General features: G+C 30.2%; 1 long non-coding RNA gene across 1 annotated transcript; it reads left to right on the top strand.

The window, feature by feature from the left end:
• The first annotated feature begins 504 nt into the window (after positions 1–504).
• Positions 505–2,418, top strand: LOC107634797 (uncharacterized). Its single transcript, XR_015906919.1, has 3 exons — positions 505–1,161; positions 1,507–1,616; positions 1,911–2,418. It is a non-coding gene; the product is annotated as an uncharacterized LOC107634797 (long non-coding RNA).
• The last annotated feature ends 3,829 nt before the right edge of the window (positions 2,419–6,247 follow it).

Raw genomic sequence — 6,247 nt, 5'->3', positions numbered from 1 at the left:
TGTTATGTGTAATTCAGAATCCAAGAGAACATCTGAGTTTTACAACTAACAATTTGATTAATTGATGAAATGCTAAGGGATAAGAACTCTATTCCCTAAACGGCTAAATCCTTTGAATCATCATATTATATTATTATGCATGTATGTTCCTTCAAGGTGAAAGCTGTTACAGAGACCGCATTGGATTCTCCAACCAGATTTCACTTTTGTTATGTTTTTTTTTTTAATTATTATTATGAGATTCATGTAAAATGGATAAGACAAAAAATGTGCTTGCTTTATGCTTTTTCATATTTTATTTTTACTATTTAAATATTTGGCATAGAAATTTTTTATTGATACTCTAAGAGATCAAAAGCATATAATTTTCTATTAATATATTAAAATCAAGACTGCTTCAAATTACTCATCGTTAGGAACTAGTTAGAAATTATGTTCATAATCTTAAGATGATGACATACATACTTTGCTGAATATTTTTTCAAAGCATAATAAGCTCTTAATGCACAACCAAATGATTCACTTAAAATGCTTTGAAGTTTGAATAGAAAGGATTAGTCAACCATGAGAAGAGTAATTTGAATCTGTTGTGAGTATGAAATACAAAGTATATATGTACATGTATTATATACATGAAAATACAAAAAATGCAAAGCAAATTAAAAGAAGCTTGTTCTCATCACACCCTATCATCTATAAAGAAAACCAACCACAACACACCCTCCATACTCTATCCTTTAAGCTAAAAGAAAAGCTTCTCTCTTATTCCCTTCACTTGTCTTCTTCTTACAATCCACAATCATCATGCAATGATAATTAGATTTTATATATATTTATCTTCTTTCATCCTATGATATAACAAAATAATATACAAAGGTATATTATATATCATATGCATAAAAAAGAAGAAAAAGAAAAGAGAATTATTATTGCATATATGGGTAGTAATAGCATTTTTGTTGCAAGGTTATTGTTTAGAGCATTATTAGTGTTGGTCTTGGTGGGGCTTGTTTGTGTTTTTGTATTAGTTAATGGTGGCAATGGAGGAAGAACAAGAAAGGCTTCAGAAACACTACAAGTGAAGAAGATAGCTAGAGATAACAACATGATGAGCAATAACAATAGGAGGGTTTTCAATGGACCAGATCCAATTCATAACAGGTATTACAAGTCTCACATCACTTAAGAATATTTTTTTTATCTGTTTTATAAATATTTTAGAGTTATAATTTTTTTTATTTAATTAATCTACTTAATTTTATGATGTTCAATTTTATAAATATTTCCTGGCACAAGTGCACAACAAATAAAACTTGTTCAAACAAGTGCTCTTCTTATGGAATATTCCAGAGTCATCAATCTCAAGTTTCTTTATTACTGTATATATTTGCTGAGTTAGAATTTTGATATAAACATATGGATATTTTATATTATTGTAATTTTATTAGTGTCAAAAACATGGATTTAACAGAAATAAATTATCTGATTTTTGGTTCAGGAGAGCAGGAAATAATTCTGGTCAACCTCCCGCTCAATCTTAGTCAACATAAAATTCTACAAGCTTCACTCCCACCATTTGACGAGGAGTAATTCTTGCATATACACCTCATATTTTGGTATATTTAATTATTTATAATAAAAGTAGATTCTATTAAATTTATTTAAAGTAGATTAAATTGTTTATGGATTTTATTAAAAAAGTTTAATTTTTTATGTATTAATTTAGACAATTGTATACTATCATTTGATCATATTCTTTCCTTTAAATAATTATTCATGCGATGATTGTAAAAGAGTAATATTTTTTTTAGTAATGATAAATAAGTGGATGTAGTAGTGTTAGCTTAATTGCTTCTTGTAATTCAAGTATGCATAGCTAATTCCACTACCACACAAAATTGATTTGTTAGGGACATATATGGAAGGCTAAAGAGGGAGGGGTAAAAAAAGAAAAGAGAAGCTTGTGCCACAGAAGATAAGCTCAAAGCAGTGAAAACAAAGTTTTGTTATGTCTGAGAAGTGCAGCGAACTATAGTTCAAATGACATAATTTTTTCGTTTTCATTTAAAGGTCTCGAATTCAAATCTGTTCTTGCTGAGATTGGTCGGTGTATAACTCGTCTGCCGGAAAATGCTTGTAAGCTCTCTGTCCAGATGAAGTATATGAAAGAACAAGGGGATGGATACCTGCAAAAGACACTCCGACGCTCAAGTCAGTAAGTGTTTAAGAGGTATATAATAATTCTATGAATATAGAATGTAAGACATGAATTGAAAGTTATCATGTGTTATGTTGTGTTTATAATAATTCTATGAATACAGAATGTATTATTGAGATTAGATATAGAAGGTTCTTTTTATAGACATAAAATTGATTAATAGAATTGATGTTATGACCGTTTGGTCATTAAGATAGAAATGATGAAGGTGTCAGTTACAAGCAAAAGAATGAATGATAGTTAACGCCGAGTTATAACTCATAATGCATAATAAAGACTGAGTTATAAGGTATAAGGTGACGGATCATAGCCCCAAACTTTGTCCGCTGATCATATGATCCAGGCTAAGCTTAGAAAATAAAATAAGTTATAACTCGGTTAAAAGATAAGTGAATAATGATATGGTGAGCCCCCAAGCTTAGTCGGGTTATTATGTCGCCACTTATTCAAAAAATAATTGAATGATAAGAGTCATTCAATCAAGATAGTTGTGTGCGGATATTTTTCCGCTTAAGAACAATTTTAGCATTTGATTGTATGTGAACTGAAAAGTTCAGAGATAGATATCCATTGACGGAATCGATTGTATGATCCGAGGATATAATGGTTAATTATCTTGGGAATTTTTCCGGCCCACAACAACTTATTGATAAATTTCTCGCTCAAAGAAATTAGTTATTGAATATTTACAATTTATAGTGAAGGTCTGACATGAATAAGATACATTGAGAAAATGAATAGGTATAAAGTCGCAACATATATTGAATAATATATATTGTAAAAGTAAAATAGTTCAAAATAAAAAAATATACCTTGAAAGTTGATAATTGTAGAGAAGAAGACGACATATATGAATGTCATACATGCCAAATGTGAATATCTGAATTTTGTTTTGTAGGACATGCTTTAATTTGATAATAAAGTAATAAGATAACAGTTATTAAATTATACATTTAGTATAATGTTTCTAGCAATTATAGTATGACGAAGGATTTTTCTCGTGCAATAATAGTAAATTTTGAATGTTTGCATGTGTTTTTACTTAACTTTTTGTATTAAACAAATAGTAACATAAAAGTTAATAGCATAAAGTAAATAGTGTAACAGTTATATACAATTGATATACAATTAATTTTGATGGAATCCAATTTTAAGATTTGAACTCATTATTACCGTCATTTAAGAATATAATACATAATGAAATAAAAATGCAATTGACATGGTTGTTATATGTCATTATTGTATAGAACATATATTGAGGTTTGAATATAACTAATAAATCAGTAAATATTAGTTGCACAAAATATAAATGTAAAGTATGTTGAATAAAAAAATATAATTTTACGTGTAAATAGAGAACTTTAAAAAAGTAAGCAAAATTGATAAGTGAGTTTATGCTCGAATTGATTGAAAATCGAGATTGTTCTCGAATTGATTGAAAGCCGAGTTTGTTTTTGGATTGGTTAATTGATCGATTATAAGATGTGAAATATTATGATAGGTAAAAGTGAAGCAATTTGAAGGTATAAAATACAAACCTTATAAAAAGTTACGATAGATTAAAATTTGATAAGAGGTATTAAATAAAATCTTAAACAAAATTGTTGAGATTGGTTCAAAAATTTGAATGTAAATCAAGTTTTATGAACCTAAAGGGAGTAGAAATTATTTTACTCGTCCCCACAGACGGCGCCAATTGTTCTTGCTGAGATTGGCCGGTGTATAACTCGTCTGCCGGAGAATGCTTGTAAGCTCTCTGTCCAAATGAAGTATATGAAAGAACAAGGGGGTGGGTACCTGCAAAAGACATTCCGACGCTCAAATCAGTAAGTGTTTAAGAGGTATATAATAATTCTATGAATATAAAATGTAAGACATGAATTGAAAGTTATCATGTGTTATGTTGTGTTTATAATAATTTTATGAATATAGAATGTATTATTGAGATTAGATATAGAAGGTTCTTTTTATAGGCATAAAATTGATGAATAGAATTGATGTTATGACCGTTTGATCATTAAGATAGAAATGATGAAGGTGTCAGTTACAAGCAAAAGAATGAATGATAGTTAATGTCGAGTTATAACTCATAATGCATAATAAAGACTGAGTTATAAGGTATAAGGTGACGGATCAAAATCTCATTACTAACTTAAAAAAAATGCAAATTTAGTGAAATTTATACCATTTTGTTCTATAGCAAAAGAAAATTAATCGTTATGGGTGGTTTTCCATGTAACATAATACAAATATATCTAACAATGCCAGTATGAGAGAATGAGAAGCACTTCGTAATAAGGTTATATAATATTGGTGAATATGTTCTAATAACAAACATTTGATGGAGAGTGATATTTATAACGAGAAACTCTTGGATTAGGAATTTTTAGTATTTTTAATCTGCACAAATATTAAATTATTTGTAATAAATAAATTTTATTAATTTATGTATATAAATTTTAAAAAATATAAATATAAATTATATTGATTTATGTATATAAATTTTAATAAATATATACATAAGTTATATATCTTTATATATAACTGTTACGTTGGGTAACCGGAGATTAGTGGGTTGGATTAGTCTGGCTGGCCCAATCGTCTGAATGAGGAAGTATCCAAGTGGATTGATGATCCAAGACCACCGTCCGACTTCAGTATGAGAAAATGGGGGGTGGTACCTGCAAAGACACTCCGATGCCTAAGTCAGCATGGGGTTAAGCAGATTTAGAATGTATTGGAACTTAGAGATACCTGAGGAGTGTCAGGGTATTTATAGTAGTGATCAAATAACCACCGTTGGAGTAGTGCCACCTTTTTAGGTGGATAACCGTCCCTTTTTATCTAGGAATTGTTGGGATATGACTTCTAGAAGTGGGTTGAGAGATTTTAGGGGCAGTTACTTATTTTAATAAGCGTTATCTGCCAGCTATTTCTTGAGCCCGACTTCTTTGGAAAGAAGTCTGTGTTGAGTCCGACCTCTTCTGAAGAGGTCGGTGAATAACGAAGGCCAATATTTGGATTGGGCCTTTTGGTGTATTTAGACCTGGGCCTTAGTGTTGGGTCAGTGTATGAACAGTGCCCCTACTCGAGTTCAATCTCTTTTTCTTAAGAGTTGGATTCGAGTATTTGAATTCGGGCTTGTAGGCTCTGTATGATTGGTTTTAGCACATCTTGCTTAACCAAAGAATATTTCTTGTCCTAGTTTCATACAACTCGTTCAATTCGAGTTGTTTTGAGGATACATGACTTGTTTTAATACAAATCACCTTTCTGAAACTTATTCTGATTTCTTACGACTTGTTTTGATACAAATCGTTTATTTCAAAACTCGTAATTATTTTTTAGTATAACCTCATCTAGCTCGTTCGATGCGAGTAGTTTTAAGGTCTTACGATTTGTTTCATTTCAAATCGTTTAATTAAAACGTGGCTATTTCTTGATCTAATTTCATACAACTCATTTAAATTCGAGCTGTTTTTTAGGACTTCACAAATTGTTTCAAGTACAAATTGTTTATTTTGAGTCCTTTTAAAGTATCAGATCATCTTTATAACCATCGGACTTCGTTGCTTTATCCATTATGCCCCTGCTCGAGGTCAAGCTTTATGAAGTCGGACTCGAGCAATCAAGTAGAAAGGATTTTCGAATGAAGCCTTTTTTTGTTGAACTCATTCATTCTGAGTTTATAGATGACTTGTTTTTTATACAAGTCACTTTTTTGAAGCACAACTCGTTATATATCAAGTTGTTTTGCGCAATTTGTTTTAATACAAATTGTTTAGATCATATGGTTATTTTTTACTCGATTTTGTTCAACTCATGAGTTCGAGTTGTTTTAAATCATCAAGCCGTATTATCACCATTGGACACCAATTTGAACCTCGTCGCTTTATCCGAGCGACCATTGAAAAGATCAGCTCGTGATTTTTGCGCTTTGTCGAGCATAAATTGGCGCCTTAGGTGAAGGGATTATATGCTTATTCCCTCCCCTTTCTAGTTTTTACAAGGTTGTCATCCTTGTGTATG

Source organism: Arachis ipaensis, chromosome B3, assembly GCF_059453495.1.
Source record: "Arachis ipaensis isolate K30076 ecotype BB chromosome B3, ASM5945349v1, whole genome shotgun sequence".
NCBI classification, from domain to species: Eukaryota; Viridiplantae; Streptophyta; class Magnoliopsida; order Fabales; family Fabaceae; genus Arachis; species Arachis ipaensis.
The sequence above is the reverse complement of the archived record's forward strand: the minus strand, read 5'-3'. Positions and strand labels throughout refer to the sequence as shown.